This window comes from Miscanthus floridulus, chromosome 18 (genome assembly GCF_019320115.1).
Source record: "Miscanthus floridulus cultivar M001 chromosome 18, ASM1932011v1, whole genome shotgun sequence".
Classification (NCBI taxonomy): Eukaryota; Viridiplantae; Streptophyta; class Magnoliopsida; order Poales; family Poaceae; genus Miscanthus; species Miscanthus floridulus.
In genome coordinates this window covers 44,606,128-44,628,489 of record NC_089597.1, presented here as the reverse complement: position 1 = coordinate 44,628,489, position 22,362 = coordinate 44,606,128, and the positions used below count along the sequence as shown (strand labels likewise).

Below are 22,362 nucleotides of genomic sequence, written 5' to 3'. Positions count from 1 at the left end.
CGGCACTGTTGTTCTCACAGTGCGCCGAGGCCCGAGGACGGAGTTCGGGTTTGCACTTTGGACACCGACTCCTACCGGAGTACCGGGCGCGTCGGCGCTGCTAATTAATAAATAGTTACATTTCCGTCTCCCAGAACGTCTCCGTGAGTCCGTCAGTGACCGCTCTAGTATTTGGCGTTCTGGACTGGCCGGGCCACTGGGGGCTACTTCTACTTCAGGTATTTCAGGATTCGATGATGATTGGCCGGCCAAGTCCCGTGTATGCACTAAACGACACTAGCATACGGAGTATAGCAGTATGCATGTACTCCGTACGTTCCAAAGTAATTTCAAGAATCTTGGAGAGTCAAATCATCTTAAGTTTGACCAAAATTATAGAAAAAATTACAAAAATTTATAACATTAAATAGATATACTATGAAAATATAATTAATAAAGAATCTAATGATACTTAGTTAGTATCATAAATATTATTATCTTATCATGTAAATTTGGTCAAACTTTTGATCCTTTGACTCTCCAATTCTTGAAATAACTTATGATTTGGGATGGAGGAAGTATATTCTAGACACCCACATGCATGGCATGCCAACTTTTGTTAAAAGACTCCCTCGAAAATAAAACATTAATGGCAATTGGCAAAAGACTCGTGGTACTTTTGCGTATCCTGTTCGCTTCGTTGAAACTTGGCTTACGCTGATCAGTTGTGTTGTGGGAGAAAAAACACTCGCTCAAAAGTACTGCACTGATCCATCGGTGCCGTGCCGAGCTAATCTTTTCTCCGAGTCCCAGATTGATGTGCCGTGCATACGAGGTCCAGTTTAGTTGCAAAAAATTTTGCAAAATTTTTCAAGATTTTCCGTCACATCGAATCTTTGAACGCATGCATGAAGCATTAAATATAAATAAAAAATAAAACTAATTACACAGTTTAGACGAAATTCACGAGACGAATCTTTTAAGCCTAATTAGACTATGATTGGACACTAATTACCAAATAACAACGAAAACTGCTACAGTACTATTTTGCCAAAAATTTCGGATCTAAACAAGCCCCGAATATATGATCGCTTCATGCATCTCATGTTCGACATATCGGAGTGGTTGTGGTTCCTTCCTCCAATCCTCCACTCCGGACTCCGGTCACCGTGTTGCGCGCGTCGGACCATGAAACAAGGCACTCCGTATTGTCATGCGCGTGCGGCGTGCTCCAAACGCTGAAGTTATTCGTGACGTACACAATGGCTTGAGTGACGGCTCAAAGAGACTGCTGGGGAGTATCGTGCCATTGCTAGGTGAAGGAACGCCAACATGTCATCCAATACCAACCACCGTGCAGTTGACCAAACAAACGCACGTAGTACATGTCACCTACCCCATACGATTTTTATTTTATTTTTAACACTTTTTTTAACTATTTCTAAATTTGACACTATTTTTTATTTTCAAATCTAACACTTTTGGTCGTGCCGTGGCACGGCGGCACGGTAAAGGCGATGATGTGGCAGGGGCACCGGCCTGACCGGCTGACGTGGCAGGCGCTGCCGCGCCGCCCATCTTAGCGCGGCGCGGCAGTGCCGCTCCATCGTCCACGGCGTGGCAGGGCAAACTTAATGTCGCGCCGCGAGCCTCCCTCCCTCTCTCTGCCTTACGTCGAATAGAGGTGAGGGTGCCCGCGCCGTCCCCCTCCCACCTCACAGAAGCCTGCTGCTGCCCGACCCTCCCTGCCCGTCTCCCTCCCTCCCTTACCCAAGCTTCTCATCGGCCTCGATCACAGTAACGATGCTCTTATTTATCGTTTGAACGGTAGATTCAAAGATTATGAATGGTAGCTAGGATTTGGAGAATAAGTATATTTGGGTTAGGGTTTGAAGAAAAATATTAGTTCGATTTTGTCATTGTTAAGGTTAAATAGTTAGTTAGAAGCATGTTACCATGTTTCGTGTGAGGTATTATTTTAGTTGTAATGCAAATGGTTCTCCTTTACATTAATTTAGGATGTTTTGATTGATGTTAAATTGCAACCGTTTTATTAGATGCAAGATATGTATCGGGAGTAGTTGTGGCGAAAATGAGGTCGTCCTTGAGAATTGTACCCCGACGCGTCTAGCAAAGATGCCTTCGTCCTTCTGACCTCCTAGTCCCTAACTGTGACTGTGGTCGTCCGGCCGACATGTTTCAATCGAGACATCCGGACACAGCGGCTCGTTGCTTCTACACATGCAGTCGTTTTAATGTACGTAATTCTTTTCGTATGTTTTTTTCTTCATTTGTGTCACTAGGTTACTGATATTTTGTTGGAATCTTATTGTGTAGGTTAGCATCATGTCTAGTTCTCTCTTTGTTTTCTTGAACTGGTGCTCTGTACGTACACAACATATAGCCTTTACCTTGTCACAAACCTCCTTCTTCCTCTGACGCCGTTAGAAATTAGCGGCAAAGTGTCGCATGCACCATCTGTGCACTAGAGGCGGGAACCCATCGATATGTCATTTGCAGCATTAAGAAGCCCTACGTGACGGTCCGAGATCAAACATACAGTGCGAGATGGGCCAAGCACTTATACATGTAGAAAGCCGCTTGAACCATGACCACAATTCATTATTCTCTTCCTCTGCCAAAGCAAAAGCCATGGGTACTATTTGTTTCTCCGGATCAACAGCAGCAGCCATCATCAAGGTGCCCCTGTACTTTTCGGACAGGAAAGTGCCATCAATAAGTACGACTGGCCGACAAAACTGGAATGAATGTTGCGTCTGTGCGAACGACCAGAACACATGATGCAGGACATGCCTCAACGGGTCCTCAAAATGCATCCCTCCGGTGTCTACAAACCATTTCAAATCAGGGTTGTAGTAATGTATTGCACATAATATTCGGGGAACCCTGTTGTACGCTTCCTCCTAGCTACCCCAACGAATCGCCAGGATAATTTGCTTAGCACGCCAAACTTTTTCGTACTTCACATCATACTTAACGAATCCGGATATGGACTATTGTAACGAAGACACCGAAATGTCGTTATTGTCATGAACGAGCCCTAATATACGACAGGCAAGGTAACGTGTAGTGAGATGCTTGATGTAGACTAGGCCCGATCTTTCGAAAGATATGATAGCGCCGATTGGTGGAGACTCGACGTTCACGATCTAGGCTTCAAAACAAGACTGATTCGGACCCCCGCAACCGTCATACCACTGCTCCGTTGGTTATCAACCACGCGAACGTGATTGACCTCGCCGAGAAGGCTTTCCTACAAGCGAATCGAGAACACAAGCAAGAACGGAATGAACGCAATCTAAAATTGTAAATAAATATGAGGCTTATGATAACAAGAAGGAGTTCAAGTCTTTATTCGAAAGAACTAATCGCCACAGGTGAACAAGATCAAGAACTGGGGCCCTAGTTCACAGCAAGCAGCCTTGGCAGCACAGTTGCAGCAAAACGATGTCTGTTTCACGAGAAAATCAAGAACTAAACAAAACCCCAAACCCTAAGGAGAGCGACGGCTGCTATTTATAGAGTCTTGGGCGTCACCCCCCTGGACGCGCCCCCTAATGGGCCCAAACACGATACATGGTCGAACGGACCAAAAGACGGTGTCATACCACCCTGGTAGATTCTGGATGCTGACTTGTTTCGATGATTTCTATTGATTCCAAAAGTATTTTGACGTGAGACCACTTGTATTGGCTTCCTTATCAAATTAGTTTTCCAACCATATGTCGATCGTCGAAAATGGAGTCTGGATACGTCATGGGTGACCAGTTTAAGGCAGACTGGTCCTAGAGGGCGAGGCAGACTCGAACTTGAGTTGCTTTGGACCTCCACCTCGGGGACTCAAACCGAATTAGCTTCAGGCCTCCTTCTTGACTTGGACACCCTTGCTGGCCTCCTACCTCTCCATACCATGCACCAAACATGGTCTTATGCATGGGTGTCATGTCCTCATCAATGCTGATGATTTTTCTTCTCCTTATTTGATAGGCAAGTGTGGGGTTGGACCACTTTGCTTATCCTCCACTTGCCATCACTCTATCTCTTTCATGCATTTAACCTCTACATACAACCATTTTTGCATATCACGTGGTACCTCAACTCCTGGTCCAAATGAGTGACGGTGTATGGCCTATGGTGATACACAGTATAGTCCTGAAGGAACAGCTTTATCTCTGACATTGTATTGAATATCATCCCCTTGCTAAGGATTTCATTCTCATGGTTATACAATGATTTCCTACACATCTGTAGACTGGTGTCACAAACTGCCATATCTATTATGCTGACATCCCTATAGTTTGGAACGTCACTGAAAGGTACATTCATCGACCTCAGTTGCATAAGCTCTATCGCTGTGTAAGGTGATGGTGGAATGTACTATTATGCTTCGCTAATTGTACCCCATGAATCATAGGGGGTACCACCCTCTGGCAAATTTGTGACTAGTCTACCCTGACTCGACATAGCATGAAGTACCCCAGTTGGTACTGGTAATGGCATAGCATGAACTAGTACTGGCATGGCATGAACCAGTGTTAGCATAGCATCTGTACCTCCTTGGTCATTATCAGAATCATCTGAATCACTACTAACTACATCATCGATATTGTCCTCCTGCTCCTACTCCTCCTCTTCCCGTTCGAACTCGTTCACATCGAAGTCATTGTTTATACAGCCTACTGGAGTTGAATGAAACTGCTCCTATGGCAACTAACCGTCCAAATCCATATTACCCAGAGTTGGTTCCCCTTCGACCCCTAATTCTTGTTCATCGCTTGTTATGTTTAATGACAGTTTGTCCATAGATGTTTCACCAGTTGGTTCTGATGAGGAGCAAGAACATGTTAGCGTGCAGGTGGAGCACATAGATGATCAGGTGTAACACCCTGGTGTTACATTATAATGTTTTGCTAAAACATTTCGTAAGTATATGGAATTATGTGCATATGTGTATGACGTAAAGTATAACTCGATGTTTGGCACTTGAAACATTCTTACGAAACATGAATCCGTGGTTACGTTTCATATAATATTGCGTAATCGCTTTGTTCTGAAAACAAAAAGGGCTAAAGAACGTTTGGCTAACGGCGATAAAATAGGTGTGGTCGGACAAAGATAGCTGGTTAGTACCTCGAGTAGGCTGGGTTGGTTTCTGATGCGGAACCATTCATTTCAACGTTGTTCTCGTAAAGTTTTGGAAGTGGTCGACGATGCCACTTTTGGCAAGCTCTGTGGAACGATCAGCTTAAGCAGTATGATGATATATTGGCTCTGTTAGATAGCTTAATGTACCCTTTGGTGTATCAAATAGTTAGTTCGGCTTTTGAAACATCGCGTACTAGTTTCCTGCTTGCTTTAAAAAGCGTGTGCATCACTGAAATCGGCACTGGGCGTAGTCACCGTTGGCCTGGCACGCTACTAGCATTGCCAACGCTCCGCCATGTCGGCCGCATTCGTGCATGCACCATGTCCACCGTCCCACCGGCCATGCGCGCTGCTCTGGCACCGCGCGCCAGGGCCGCCTGTCACCAGCCACTGCCGACCCCAGCCACTGTCGGCCTCGGCCACGCTGCTGCCCATCGACCAAACTGCCGTGCCATGCCTTGTTCTACGCCGTCTTGGCTGGGAGCACGCTAGGTCATTCACTGCACGTCGCCAGTGGCTAGGCCAGCTCTGCTCCGTTGTCTCCTTGGCTGTGCGCTCGAAGGACGTCCGCCTGCCTCGCCATACCTCCGCGTCGCATCGCTCTGCGTCAGTTGTCTGGTGCTACCCGCAGCAATGGCACCATACCGCGTTCGTCACATTGCTGTTGTGGCCATGTAGGCAGCCATCTGGGGGTACGTCTCGCCGGTCCCGTTGTCTGTAGTGGCGATGTTGGCCTGAGCGTTGACGCCACAGACGAGCCAAGCCATGACCTCCCCTGTCTCCACTGTCTCCTTGGTCGCCGAGGCGATTTTCACCAATTCGCCTTAACCGTTGCAGTAGGCTCCAATTCGTCTTAGGCTCGACTTCGTTAGGCTCCTGGCTACGTCCCATCCCCACCTTGCGGTGTTTGCCGTTGCACAGGGCCATGATTTCATAATCCCACGCCACCGGGTCCATAAGACCACGCTGGCACTCCTCGACAGCAAGCCAGCCACGCAGTGCCTCTCGTAACGATTCAGTGCACCCACAGCCTCGCCGTACCCTCCTGAACACCCCACACACCGTAGCCATAGCTTCGCAGCAGGCCAGTCACCACCACGGCGGTCGTGCCACCGTCGAGCACCACCGCACCGCCGCGAGCGCACGTGGCAAGCCTTGCTCATACCACCTCCGACCAAACCATCAACGTGAAGGTATCGGTGAGTACTCTCTAGTGCTCGCTAGCTCGTGTGCTGGCCTCGCCTTTGCTGTTGCTCACGGGAACGCGCCCGCCTTTGTAGGTCAGGAGCCACCGTCGGGGAGGGAGTTCGTGACTGCGTCTCTGCTCGCTGTGTCACCTCCAGTAGCTTCCACGTGTCGTCAAGGTACCTATCGACCCCATAGGTAGGTAGTAGAGGTTCGGGTGAGGCTGGCGTGGTCGCCCAGTGCCCGCGTCGTGGCGTCGGTGCGCGCCCTGGGGGCCAAGGACGTAGTCGCGGTGAAGACGTAGAAGTGGGAGGGTGCAGATGTAAAACCGTAGACTAGCGAAACAGTACCGTAGAGCTCATAGCAAATACCAAGTACGTCGGGGGTGCCCGTGCATTTTTGCCGACGCGCGCAGGCCTTCCCCGTCGCGGGTCATTGGCCGTCTAGGCCACGCCTCTGCGTGGGCCACGCGGTGGCCTGCTGTCGCGCGTGGGCGGGATGACGCACTGGGCCGAGCCGCGCGTGGTGGGCCGGCGAAGGAGAATTCGGTTTTCCTTATTAACTGGAAATAGAAATGCTTATTTATTTTCTGTTATGAATCCAACTTCGATAAATCATAGTAAATTGCATGGTTGTCCAAAAATAGTGAAACTAAGTTTGTTAGGATCACAAAAATATCATCTATCTGTTAGTGTGGTTAGTTCATAGTTAACTATTATGATTATAGGCTCATAAATTCTAATTAGGAGACTTAGCATTATGTAGATTAATGTTGTAGGAATTCTTGTGGCAAATCAGTAATAGTTTTAGCTCTAGGAATTTTACAGTATGTTCACTAGGATATTATATACTTGCTGTAAAATTGGTAGCCGTAGAGCGAGTTGCTTAATAGCGTAGTTATTATCCTTGCTTTATTGTATGTATCGTAAATTGGCATTAGGAGTAGGAATATCCGTAGTCGCCGTAAGAATGTATGCCACGTTCATACTTGTTAGTGGTGCTGGTACGTAGCTTAGACTTTAGTGGGTAGATCTCACTTAGTAGTTTAATAGGGGTACTTTTGCATTGAGAGTTGCTGTTGTCGTAGTGTTAATCATTGCATCGTCATTTCATATAGATCACGAACAGGTAGACTTCGTACCGTCGGTGAGCCGGAGTACGACGAGGTGATCGAGGAGTATGAGGAGGAGCTCTTCGCACAGGAGGGAGCCCAGAAACCTATTGGTACTGACCTTGCTGACCCGACACCTGCCCAAGGCAAGCCCTGGTGCATAACCCCTATTTTTAAATGATCACTGAATATATTTATATGATATGCATTTACGTTACAGGCATTTTATGGAAACTACATGCATAAATATTCCACCATGAGTCCTACTAGTACAGGTCGAGTAGCTGCTATGCTCAGGATATCGATAACATGAGTAACCTACCGTTACTCACAAATAGGTGATTAAACTATGATATCATGATGAAATAATGGAAAGTAAAATGGTGACCGGGCAGGGATGTGGATTTGGTACTGGTGGGTGTGAGGGGTTGTGTCCTGCGGCCAACAGGGCATAGTCTGGTTACACTTTTTCTCTATCTGTGTCGATTAAGGACCGGTCGTTGTATATGACTCTAGGCAAGTCATAGATTATTGTCCCGAGCACATACTTGGGTATGGGCGTAGGGAAGGCTTGCAGCTCTCTTGTCACAGATCTGGCTCTTTTCAGACCGACTGATGGGAAGAGGAGGTGGTGGAGGTCCTTGCACCACACTGAGTCCGGGACTCAGAGGCGGGGGCTTGGAGTCCAAGTTTGGACGGGGACCTAGACACCCGAGACAGGAGAGTGGTGGGTTAGTCCTGCTTGTCCCTGGGGTACAAGCGGGGCGTGTGTCTTCGGGGCACCCAGCTAGGCACATTGATTCACGAATCACCGGGTTATCCGGTACGGCTTGTCTGTGGTTTAGCACCGTAGTAAAAACTATAAGTGGAAAAAGGAGAAGGAACAGTATCGATTGCTCAACTCTTGCTTAAAAGTAGAACATATGCTTATATAGATTGACTAGAGGAAAATTTAATACGGCTGAGGATAATAATGTATCAATAAGGATTCACTATTAGTATTGCTTTTTGCTAAAAGAAAACCAGCAACCATAAAGCCTAGCATATTCCTTGGAGTTGGGACAGTATTCCCACTAGTCGGATAAGTCTTGCGAGTACATTGTGTACTCAGGGTTTATTTACCCCTGTTGCAGGTGATGCTTGAGGAGTACCTTGTGTGGAGGATTCTTCTGGTGGGCTCAGACGAAATCCTCGTTATCTTATCGTTAGATGTTATCTTTTAATATTCTGTTGTTTATCTTTCTGCACTCTGTATTTGATATTGTAATAATGTACTTTTTAAGACACTCTAATGTATAAGATGGACTTGTGTTGTAACTTGTTCTCATTATTGGATCCTTAGGAAAAATGTGGATCTTTCGGGTTCTCCCTCGGGGTGTGCTCGACGGACACCGCTCGCTGTAGTTGCTTTCGGGGTGCTTAGTGTCTGGTGGAAGACGAGCGCCTCCGTAAGTACGCTATTTCGGACGGTTCTGCCACATCAGGAAACATCAGGAAACTGAAATTGTTGATAGCAATGTTCATGATATTGTTTAGCACTCACCTCCTGTTTTGCAGCCTCAAAATCAGTCTATTGTAGATCGTAGAACAAAAAGAAGTTGTGGACCTCATCCATGTTTAATTAAGAAATGTGATATTATTCATTATGCCTTTAGTCGTGCTGAACAGATGGAGAACATTCATGAGTCGGCTACGTACACTGAAGCTGTTATTTCTGGTGACCGCGAGAAATAAATTTCCGCTATGCAAGAGGAGATACAGTCACTCGAGAAAAATGACACATGGAATGTTGTGCGCTTGCCTAAACATAAGAAGGCCGTTCATTGCAAATGGGTCTTCAAGAGAAAGGAGGATTTGTCTCCTAGTGAGCCTCCATGATTTAAAGCAAGGTTAGTAGCAAATGGTTTCCGTCAGATTCCTTGTGTGGATTTTAATGATGTGTTCTCTCCAGTTGTAAAGCACAGTTCAATTCATACATTTTTCGGTATTGTTTCTATGCGAGATCTTGAACTTGAGCAATTAGATGTGAAGACTGTGTTTCTACATGGAGAGCTCGAGGAGAAGATATATATTGACCAGCCAGAAGAGTTCATAGTACCTGGTAAGAAGGATCATGTTTGTAAATCAAAGAGGTCATTATATGGTTTGAAACAGTCTCCTCGTCAATGGTGTAAAATGTTTGATTCTTTTATGATGTCATATGGTTTTAAGAGGCCTGAATTTGATAGATGTGTGTACATTAAATTTGTTGATGGATCACCTATATACTTGCTGTTATATGTTGATGATATGTTGATTGCTGCCAAGAGCAAGAAAGAAATCACTACATTGAAAAAACTGTTGAGTAGTGAGTTTGAGATGAAGGATCTTGGTGCTACTAAGAAGATTCTAGGTATGAAAATTACAAGAGACAGAAATTCTAGTTTGTTATTTCTTAGTCATCAAAGGCCCCGTTCGGCTTACCCCATATTCGGCTTGTTTGGCTTCTTTTTTCAGCCGGAACAGTGTTTTTATCTCACAACAATTCAGCCAGAACAACCTTTTTCAGCCAGTTTCAGCCAAAATTCTGCCAACCGAACGGGGCCTTACATTAAGAAAGTTCTTCATCGTTTCAACATACATGATGCAAAGTCTGATAGTACTCCTATTGCTCCTCATTTTAAATTATCAGCTTTACAATGTGCTAGTACGGATGAGGATTTTGGATACATGTCAAGAGTTCTATATTCTAGTGCTGTAGATTCTTTGATGTATGCCATGGTTTGCTCTTGTCCTGATTTATCTTATGCTATGAGTTTGATTAGTAGATATATGGCTAATCTTGGTAAAGAACATTGTAAGGTTGTTTCAGTGGATTTTCAGGTACCTTCGTGGCACAACAAATGTTTGTTTGAAGTTTGGCAGGACTGATAAGGGACTCACTGGCTACGTAGATTCAGATTTTGCTGCTGATTTGGATAAGAGGAGATCTCTGACAGGTTATATGTTCACTATTGGTGATTGTGCTGTGAATTTGTCTTAAGGTGAAGTTTGTTGAGTTGTGATCAAAATTCAGTTATGTACGAGATAAAGGCTAATTTCTGCCGGAGCGAAGCGAGGCCCGTCGCCGGAAGGCTCGGGCCGAAACAAAGCGGAAGCTGAAATTAGGCCATCAGGTTTCACCGCCGCACCTAGGGACGCCTGAGGGGTGCGGCCCTCGTGATATGGATCGTCGCCTATTAGGGTTTTCCATCTATATATACTTTATGTAAGCCGTCGTCTTGAAAGAAGAAAAAGTTGTAAATCTCCGACGTTTATAACCTCAATCGATATAGTGAAAGATTTACTGGCCGGTGCCTGTGGTTTTTTTCCTTCCACCTTGGGAGGGTTTTCCACGTTAAAATCTCGTATCCCCTGTGTTTGATCTACAGTTCTTCGTCGTTTATATTGCCTATCATTTCTAACAAACTTGCAGATAATTACCCATTTTTCAGTTTTGGATTTGGAAGAAGGGCAGCAATATCTATTAGATGGAGCTGACAATATGGCGCGGCGTCGCGATATCTGATCAAATCAACGTAGTGTTTGGTTCACGTCGATGTAACGTGATTCGATTACTGCCAGTAACTGATTCCATTAATTAATGTTTGTTTCCGGCGTCGTGGAATCGAGTACCGCCGTTATCAGATACCATACTGTACAAAGCTGACACAGCTCTAGCTCCCGTGTAATCAGATTACGGACTCGTCGTCTCCCCGCGTAATCATATTCCCTTTACGTTTCCAATACTATTTCAGCAACCAAACATGTCGCAAGTTCAGTCGGGGCACCAAACCACACCACACTAGTCTCGATCCATATGCATGACAGCAAAATTAATTACATATCGGGGGAAGGACGATACCGGATACCGAATGAATGTACTCGTAGCAGGCAACGCCGACAGATTTTTGAGGAAAAAAAATCCATAAAACGAGAAGAGAAGAACGCCTTTGCCTGGCCTGGCTATCTTCTTGTCCAGAGCGCCGTGCGAGAAGAAGCGTCCTGACTCCCACGAAAGCGCTGTTCCACCTACAGGTTCCATCCATCCATGGCAGCTTTGGTGGCACCTTCCACGAACCGAGAAGCGTCGGTGCGGGCCGGCACGTGCGAAGCGAAGATTTGGACAGGCCCAAATAATATTTCCAAATAAATCTCAAAGTCTACTCACATGTGTATAAAATAGTGAGGTACTTTAGTCCCACATTATTATTTTAGGAGGAGTGAGACCAACTTAAATAATTGAGTTGTCTTCGTTCGATGAAATTATTGGGGAGAGGAAAAGAAACAAACACGTGCGTGCTCAACTCACTTTAGCGGGGTGGTGGGCATGGGTGTGCGTGAATGGTTGATGATTCCCCTACCTTACCTTGACTTTTGGATATATTAGGATGAGACGTTGTCCCGACGTCGGAAGAGCAGGTCTTTGAAGTCTACGTCTCCTCGTGTCCCTGTACGGAGTAGGGGGCGTATTAGGTTTTTGGGAAGCGCCATCACGATTGTTCACTGGACGTCTTCTTCCCTCTACGCCAATGTTTGTCAATCTCCATCGACGATCTGCTTCGTCTTCTTTTGCGCTATTGCTAGCGCCGACAACCCATTGTAAAAATATATATTCTTTTCATGTTGTTCGTTCTTATGTTCCTACTGTTACTGGCACGAGAGAGTTCAACTTTGCCTCGGGTCAGAGTGCTAGTCATAAATCATACATCTTTGATATATACTATTGTTCTTTTTATCATTATCGGAATTAATTTGTACATCACTGAATTGCTAGTTTTTCAACAGCAAGATCCTCCCCCGCGCCGGCCGGAGCCCGGAGGCCCCAAATGTGGAGAAGCTTGGAATTGCCGGCACCTGACATGAAACACCATCACACGAGGATCGAGGCGCGGGTCAAAGACATGGACAGGCTACCCGCTCGCACCACCCCGCACACCCTTCCGTGTCCCGTGACAGTTGCAGCTTGCCGTGGCCGGCAGGTACGGCGCGGGAGTCGACGTCGCCTCGCGCTGCGCGGGTGCGCGGCCTCTGGGTCGCGTCGACGCCCTCGTCCACTGCCGTTGCTTCCCGAACCGGCTAATCGGCCATCGGTGCCCGCTTGCCCGGGCTATCGATGGAGCACGTGCGGTTCCAAGCGAAGAATTTCACAGGAACTATACGAGAATTTCGCAGAAATTAGTTCATTTTCACAGGAAAAAACATGGAAAACAGAAAAATTTCTGCCATTCCAAAGGAGGCCTAAACGGTTTTCGGCCGGCAACTAGCCCACATTCGCTGCTATCATATACTTCGTGGACTTGGCAGCCTTGATGATAAAACCAGCAAAAGCCCGCATACGTGCGTACCTAGTCTGTTCGTCCGCTCTACGCTACTTGCATTCACTCATGGTAAATGTTGCGTGCAGCCAGACCGCCACTCTGCTGCATTCTCTGGAGGCGCCTCAATCAGACACTTGAAGATTCTAGTTTTGGCCATTCATCTGTGTGACGCCCGACGTCACACCGTGACAGCGCTCGGGATAGGGTTCGACTATTCCGCTGTTGCGATTCTTGTCGGTCTCGTGGGTTCTTGTGAGCTTTGTCTCTTGCTCAACGTGTTTGGCGGGTTCAAAGACGTTGGGTCACAAAAAGTTTACAGCTGAGCCACAACAGCCGCAAAGGAGAAAATTTTTGGGGTAGGCGGGCGGGTTATATTAACAACCTGTCCGGCCTGCAATCCTAGTTTGGAGGACCGCATCTAGCTCTGTCAGGTATGGCGAGGGCCATACCTAGCCATATCGGAAGCTCTGCCCCTGGTTTCAAAGATAAGAGATGAAAAACACTCGTTTTATGTTTTTATTTGGTTGAGAGAATAAGATTGTGTTTGATTTGTGTTTGGTAGAAAAGATAAAAAGGGATTGTATGAGTAATTTTTCGACCGTTTACTACCGTTATGTGCCCCCAGCTGTCAGTCTCTTTTCTTTCGCCGGCCTTTTCCTATCTGGTAGGCTTGACCACGCCACCCTAGCTGGCCTATGCCCATTCATGGCGGCCTGTCCAGTGGGGCTCGGTCGCGCTGCTCGCCTAGCCGCACCACCCGCCCGGTTGCTCCACTCTGGTAGGCTCCCGCTTGTCCGTGCCATGGCCACCGACGCCCTCATCATGCCCCTGTTTGGTCACGCCATCGCCCCATCCGTTCGACCAGTCCGATCCCCACTCATCAACGTCGTTCGCTGACTCCCGCCACTTGGACACGCCACTCCAATTGGCTCCCACCCGTCCGTGCCATGGCCACCGTCCGCCCATCCCCCACCTAGCCATGTGCCACTGGCGACACCCCATTCGCCCGACGTGTGCCCAACCCCGCTAAGACGAGAAGAGACATGCATGACCCGAGGACGAGCTTGACCGCTTTTTTTTGAGAGACGGGTTGCCTGCATATCTGGAAAATATTCTCTAGTGGGATGGCTCAGCCCCCTCCCATCTTCTAAAACAGGAACTATCCCGTCCAGTCCAGTGTAACCTTATCCTTGAGCCGAATACTAACTTTTTCAATCAAGCGTCATCTAGTAAGACCACTCCAAATGCAACTTGTACAGTACTAAATTATTTATCATTCCTACCTTTCAATTAATATAGCTTTCCCTAGTGCAGTACTCCTACATCCCAGTCTCTCGTTTCCTGCACAACACACGTTTTTCACTCGTCACTAATTCCAGCGCCAAACTGTGCTCTTTTTCGTTACCGGGTCACTGATCCTTTACCGGAATGCTGAATTAACGGTGCTTGTCGGCAGCTAATAGGGGATGAGCAGCGGAACAGGCCATTGACAGGTGAGCAATAGCTTTCTCCGACCAAAGGCGTTAGTGCGAGTCAGGCGCCGACGACTTCCTATATGTTTGCCTCGTGACACGCACGTACGGCCTATTATATAGCTACTGAATGAAAATATATTGTTACATGTTATATTTTTGGACTGTTCTTCTAACAGTTTTTTTTTGCCCTACAATAAAAAAAATACAATTATAGGACCGGAAGGAGGTACAAGAAACCATAGCAAATGATCTAAATACCCCTATAAGGCCTTGTTTAGATCGCTGTTAGGAATCAGTATTCGGCACTGTAGCACTTTCGTTTGTATTTGATAATTATTGTTCAATCATGGCCTAACTAGGCTTAAAAGATTTGTCTCGTAATTTACAATCAAACTGTGTAATTAGTTATTTTTTTTATCTACATTTAATACTCCGTGCATGTGTCCAAAGATTTGATGTGATAGAGAGAGAGTGAAAAAACTTGAAATCTAAACAAGGCCTAAGTTGATCTAAGGCCCAGTTTAGATGCGAAATTTTTTGCAAAATGCAACTGTAGCGCTTTTCGTTGTTATTTAGCAATTAGTGTCCAATCATAGTCTAATTAGGCTTAAAAGATTCGTCTCGTGGATTTCGTCTAAACTGTGTAATTAGTTTTATTTTTTATTTATATTTAATGCTTCATGCATGCGTCCAAAGATTCGATGTGACAAAAAATCTTAAAAAATTTGACAAAATAAAGTGGAACTAAACAGGGCCTAACATACACTGCACCAAAGTTCAGGTTCACAATCATTGCACACGATCTAGCACTATAAAATTGCAGCCTGGAGTAACACACGTGTCAATACAAAAGATTGGCACAAGTTTTGGCCAGAGAGACAGCACAGGAAAAACCAAAGCTTCCCTCAACGCTACTTGTGGCTAAGAATGAACCGCGCGGAGTACCAAATTTAAACTGAACCATCACCAAGTGATTTCCCGTCTGTTGCCACCCGACGTCCCCTCATATAAGTGCAACACTCCCTTATATAAGTGCAACACCCACAAGATCATCCACTCCATCAGCCTAGAGCCCATTTTCATATCAGCCATGCCCATAGATCTCATCATTCTTCCAGATCAACATGGAGATCTCTTACTTGATCTCAATGAAGAACCTGCATATGTGCAAGAAGATGCAATCACTCATCTCCGGAACAGCAATTTTATGAAGATGAAGCCCCACTTCCAGATCAACATAGGGAGATCTTACCTGATCTCAGTAAAGAACTTGCCTATGAGCAAGAAGATGAAATCGCTCTCCAGGAACATCAACTTTATGAAGATGAAGCCCATCTCGAAGAAGGTCAGCCCCTACATTTTCATCACGATGAACTGCTTGGTATGCATGTCATAGATCTCAATGTTGATGCTTCCGAGGGAGAACAAGAACATCATCAAGGTGATCTTTTTCTCTTGATTGCATCTGGACAACAATAGGAACAAGCTCAGTTCGAGTTACCTATTTACAACTAGATTCATACTTGAACTAAATATTGTGCCTCACCTTGTTGCAGTAATTGCAGCAGAGGAAGAGCATCCACAACCTGCATGTCTCAACTTTGACGGTCCACATAAATTTGATCTAAACTTTGAACCTTCTGATATGCAGCAACAGATGCATTAAGTTCACAGTAAGCTTACGACCACCTAACCTTTTCCTTTTTAATGGATGAATAGGCCTGTAGTTAATATTCTTCTATAGCTAAAATCAACAGCTGCAGCCAACATGACAGTAGATTTTTCAACAAGTTAATGTCTGTCTACCATATAAAAAATTTACTTGTACCAACAATCATAAGTGAACCAAAAGAAGAACTACATAATACACAACTACCATCTGTGCCGCTTCAGCTTAGCACTAAATTTTGTAGATTGCTTGCACTGATGTTCACCCACAATTCTATAAGAAAATTAACACTTACAAATCTGCACCAATTGCTCCGCAACTCACCATTTAATTCTTTTGTAGGCATGGAGGACATGCATGACTATGGTATGTACGCTGACGCTATGGACATAGTCTTTGATGAAGAGGAGTTGGATGCCTCCAATGTTGAAGAATATCACCATGCAAATGAAACAATGCACATCAGTGCAGAAATTTGACAGAAACTCAACGACAACAAATCTATGCAGCATTGCTTGAGAGAAGTGATCGTGGAAGACTAAAAAGGAAAGCTACAACTATAGCAGCACAAATATTCTAGGTGAGCAGGTATAAAAGTGCCGCGCATTTGGCAGCGAGCAAAACACTGTCATGCCCAAGGAATACCAGTTGATGTTAGATCAAGGAAGCCTAAGAGAAGTGATCGCAAAAAGTTGCAAATAGACCTAATCTGAGGTTCTTAGTGTTCCATTGCATAGAAGAAGCACTATTTGATCTCTAGCTACTGCCATTGGTGTCAAAAAGAGCACTCTACATAGGTGGTTCAAGGAAGGGCTACTACGACGTCACTCTAGCACACTGAAGCCTCTATTGACGGATCAAAACAAAAGAGACAGGCTCCAATGGTGTCTTAAGATGTTAGATCAGCGGACACTACCACATGAACCCAAGTTCAGTGCAATGGAAAACATCATCCACACGGACAAGAAGTGGTTCAACACCACATCAAAGTACAAGAAATATTATATGCTTCTAGGAGAGGACGACCCACATAGGACCGTGCAAAATAAGAATCGTATTGTCAAAGTTATGTTCTTGTCAGTAGTAGGAAGACCTATATACGATGATGAAGGTAATTGCATCTTTGATGGGAAGATAGGAGTGTGGCCATTTGTTAGAAAGGTACAACATCACCTTGTTTTAGTTTGTTACATTAGTTTGTGCTAACACTTTTGATCCTTAATTATTTTCATTGACTCTTGGAACAAGCCAAAAGAAGAAGCCGTAATAGGGGGAGAGGGACTCAAGTCACCAAGCCTATTAAGGTAGATCGAACTACTATGAGGTCATACCTCATTGGTAAAGTTCTAAAAGCTATTGTTCAACGGTGGCCACGAGAACTTAGAGGACAAACCATATGGATTCAGCAAGACAATGCCCCTTCACATGTGCCTATAGATGACGCGGAATTCGTTGCTGCAGTAGCACAAACAAGGCTGGACCTAGGATTCTTTGCTTCTCTTTGGTCCTTAACCTATGAAAGGATCTCTAGGAACTTAGATAAGCAGATCCAGAATGTGTCCAAAATGAGTTTGATAACTATGATCTAGATACTTGGAATAGGGTGTTCCTAACACTACAAGGGTGTTCCTAACAGATGTGCAGCTGGTTTTCTTTCTTTTTTTACCGGTGCTGGGCTTGTTGAAAGCTCTAGTTTGGTTTTGGTTAATTGATGAAACCCTAAGTGCTAACCTAGTTTATCAAAGTGATTATAAGATAGGTAGCACTATTCTAAGTGGTGAAGCAAATGAAGATCATGACATGATGATGGTGATTCCATGGTGATGATCAAATGCTTGGACTTGGAAAAGGAGAAAGGAAAACAAAAGGCTCAAGGCAAAGGTATAAGTGGTAGGAGCCTTTTCGTTTCAGTGATCAAGACACTTAGCGAGTGTGATCACATTTAGGTTAGATAGCCGTACTATTAAGAGGGGTAAAACTCATCGAAATGCGGTTATCAAAGTGACACTAGATGCTCTAACTTATTGCATCTGCATTTAGGATCTAATGGAGTGCTAACACCCTTGAAAATGTTTGTGAAAATATGCTAACACACATGCACGAAAGTGATACACATTGTGTTTAGCACTTGGGAGCAAGAGTTTGAAACTCCACCGGTGGAGTGTCCACCCGTAGAGTGCGAACAGTCCGACGGTGCCACCAGCGCTCTGTACAGAAAAGATAGGATTTCACAGAGTGCACCGGACGCTGGTCACGTAGTGACCGGACGCTGGGGTCCGGCGTCCGATCAGTGGCGCACAGTGAAGTCCGCCCTTGGTCTCTTGACCGGACGCTCAGTGAGTTTGATCGGGCATGACCGGACGCGTTCGGTCATGACTGGTACCTTACTAGAAACGACCGGACACTGGGGTCCTATGTTCGGTCACTTTTAAGCAGCGCGTCCGGTCATAACTTAGATGTACTGATGACCATTGAGATCGGGCGATCTGTGTTTGAAGGAAGGGACATGTGGCGTGTATCGCACGACCGGACGCTGGGGTCCTGCGTCCGGTCGATTTGATTGGCGCGTTCGGTCGCCCTGTTTTTCAGTGGACTAAGGAGCCAACGGCTCTATTTCATGGGGGCTTCTATTTAAGCCCCATGGCTGGCTCCAGCTTATTCTCCTAGCTATTTGCATTGACATAGCAACCTTGTGAGCTTAGCCAAAGCCCTCCCACTCATCTTTATCATTGATTCATTATCTTTGTGAGATTGGGAGAGAATCCAAGTGCATTGCTTGAGTGATTGCATCTAGAGGCACTTGGTATTCGTGTTTCGCTGCAAGATTTACTTGTTTCTCTTGGTGGTTGCCGCCACCTAGATGGCTTGAAGCGGCGAGGATTGTCGAGCGGAGGTTGGTGATTGTCTCCGGCTCTGATCGTGGAGATTGTGAGGGGTCTTGTGCCTTCCCCAGCGGAGCATCGAAAGGTAACTCTAGTGGATTGCTCATGTCATTGAGTTACCTCACTTGTGGGTAGGTTCTTGCGGTGTCCAATTGTGTAGATGAGGTTCATGCAACACCTCTTAGCCATCGAACCACCAGGTGTTGGTTGACACAATGGGGACTAGCGTGCCAGCAAGCACATGAAACTCGAAAGAAAAATTGGTTGTCTTTTGCCCTTTGGTATTCTCCCAGTGATTGATTTAATATTCATCTTGTGATTGGTTCACTCCTCTATATGGCGATATAATCATCCTACTCATTCATTTATATTCTTGCAAACTAGTTATAGCAAGCTCTTTAGTGTAGCTAGAATTGAGAGCTTGCTTTGTAGTTTAAGTTCATGTAGTGGAGCTCTTTAGTGTAGCAAGTGTGAGAGCTCTTAGTGAGTAGCGACATAGCAAATTATGTGTTAAGTGATCATAGTAACTAGAATTGTTGGATAGATGCTTGCAATCCTTGTAGAGCTAGAGCAAGTTTGCATTTTGTTATTTGTTATACTAATCAAATTGCTCTAGTTGGTTTGTAGATTTTTAAATAGGTTATTCACCCACCCCCCCTCTAGCCATATTAGGACCTTTGAAGTGGTATCAGAGCCATGGTCACCGTTTGATTGAAAGCTTAACAACCTCGGTGTCAAATTATGGCTCAAGTTGTGTTCAACCATGTGGGGGGGGGGCAAACCACCGTTCTTTGATGGCACAAGCTATGATTATTGGAAAAGAAAGATGAGGATGTATCTTGGTTCAATCAATGATCAAGTATGGGATGTGACAAAAAAATGACTATGCTATCATTGATCCCAAAAATCTCACCCAACCAAGACAAGACCAACAAGCACTGCAATATAATGGCTCTCAATATCATATATAATGCCATTGATTCCAAGGTGTTTGAGCAAATCAAGGATTGTGAGAGAGCTAATAAGGTATGGAAGAGATTGGAGGAAACATACAAGGGCACACTGGAGGTGAAGAGTGCCAAGTTGTATATTCTCAAGGACAAGTTGACAAGCTTCAAGATGAAGGAAGATGAGAGCATTCCAGAGATGTTTCATTGATTGCAAGTAATTATCAATGATTTGAAGACATTAGGAGAGAAGATTAAGAATGATGATGTCTCTTATCGGTTCTTGATGTGCTTACCTCCAAGATTTGAGATGTTGAGATTACTTATCATAAAAGGAGGATTGAAGGAGACTACCCCTAACCAAGTACTAGGTGAGGTCATGACACAAGAAACATACTGTGTGGAAAGGTTAGGGGTTGATAAGGATGACAAGAAGGAAGATAAAGATAAGAAGAAGAGTGTAGCATTCAAGGCTAGCTCATCATCCAAGAACAAGGGCAAGTCCAAGAAAGAATCAAGTGATGATGATGATCTTAGTGATATTGATGATGAAGCCATGACTCTCTTTGTACGCAAGATGGGCAAATTCATGAAGAAGGGATATGGTGCAAGAAACAGAAGAGATCACACCAAAAGCAAAGAATATGTGAGAAGATGCTACAATTGCAAGAGCCCCGATCATGTTGTAGCGGATTATTCCTACAACAGTGACAATGATGAGGATGAAAAAGAAGAAGCACAAGAAGGACAAGAAAGAAAAGAATGAGAAGAAGGAGAAGAGGATGACCTTCCAAAAGAAGAAGAAGGATGGAGGATATGTGGTCACTTGGGATAGTGATGGCTCTTCAGATAGTGATGATGGCAAGAAATCTATCAAGGAAGCACTAGCAAGCATCGTCATCAACAATAAGCCCTCCATCTTCAACACTCCATCGACATGTCTTATGACAAATCCTACCAAGGTAAAATAGTGATGATGATGAGATGAGAGCATTCCAGAGATATTTCATTGATTGCAAGTAATTGTCAATGATTTGAAGGCATTAGGAGAGAAGATTAAGAATGATGATGTCTCTTATCAGTTCTTGATATGCTTACCTCCAAGATTTGAGATTACTTATCATAAAAGGAGGATTAAAGGAGACTACCCCTAACCAAGTACTAGGTGAGGTCATGACACACAAAACATACTATGTGGAAAGGTTAGGGGTCGACAAGGATGACAAGAAGGAAGATGAAGATAAGAAGAAGAGTGTAGATTCAAGGCTAGCTCATCATCCAAGAACAAGGGCAATGCTTGTAGGAGTGATGATGATGATGAGGAGGAGTACACCAATAAGGAGCTCTTGGATATGTGTGAGCAAGTGCACACTTGCGTTGAGATGAAGAGAAAGGAGTGCAAAGAATTATGTAAGAAAGTCAAATTTCTTGAGCAATCCTTTGATGAGCTCAATGCCACTCATGAGAGGCTAATAGAAGCCCATGAGAAGCTTGGCAAAGCTCACTCTAAGCTTAAAAAAGCTCACTCCTCTCTCATTGAGCAAGTCAAAAAGGAGCAAGTTATTGTGTCTTGTGATGTGGGACTAACATGTGATATTATTGATAAATCTTTTTATAAGCCCATTGTAGTTGCTCCCACTAACCCTTCTTGTAGCACTTCAACTTCAACTTCACCTTTGTGTGATGGTCTCACTTGTGATGCCTCACTAATGGTGGAAAATGAGACCCTCAAGAAGGAGGTGAATGAGCTCACTCGTGCCTTAGGCAATGCCTATGGTGGAGATGCCCGCTTGCTAAAGTGCTTTGGTAACCAAAGATTTTCTCTCAACAAAGAGGGATTAGGCTATACCCCCAAGAAAGGCAAGACGACCTTTGTCACTCCCAAAGTTAGCTTTGTGAAGGGCAATGATTGGTTTTGCAATAGATGCAAGTAAGTTAGGCATATAGAATAATATTGCAAGACTAACAAGAATAAGCAATCTATTGTATCCTCAATTAAATTTGATTCTTGTTATATGCTTGTTAAGGGTGCTAATGGTGTGAAGGCTAAGTTCATTGGTACACCAATTGTGGGCTCAAAGAAGAAGGCCATTTGGGTACCAAAGACCTTGGTAACTAACCTTTAAGGACCCAAGCAAGTTTGGGTACCTAAAAAGAATTGATCTTCTTTTGTAGGTCAATTATAAAGCCAGAGGAAGATATTGGGTGCTTGATAGTGGGTGCACACAACATATGACCGGTGATCCAAGAATGTTCAATTTAATCAATAAAAATAAGAGCAATAGGATTGAAAGTATCACATTTGGTGAAAATGGCAAAGGCAAGGTCAAAGGGCTTGGTAAGATTGCAATATCCAATGACTTGAGCATTTCCAATGTGCTACTAGTAGAAAGCTTGAACTTCAACCTATTATCGGTAGCTCAATTGTGTGATCTTGGTTTCAAGTGTATATTTGGTGTGGATGATGTAGAGATCATAAGTATAGATGACTCTAACTTGATATTCAAAGGATTTAGATATGAAAATCTATATTTAGTTAATTTCAATACTAGAGAAGCTCAATTGTCAATATGTTTGATCACTAAGTCTAGCATAGGTTGGTTATGACA

The 22,362-nt window shown here is 44.6% G+C and overlaps 1 pseudogene; it reads left to right on the top strand.

The window, feature by feature from the left end:
- The first annotated feature begins 15,345 nt into the window (after positions 1 to 15,345).
- On the top strand, positions 15,346 to 17,513 carry LOC136523732 (uncharacterized; annotated as a pseudogene).
- Positions 17,514 to 22,362: the final 4,849 nt, after the last annotated feature.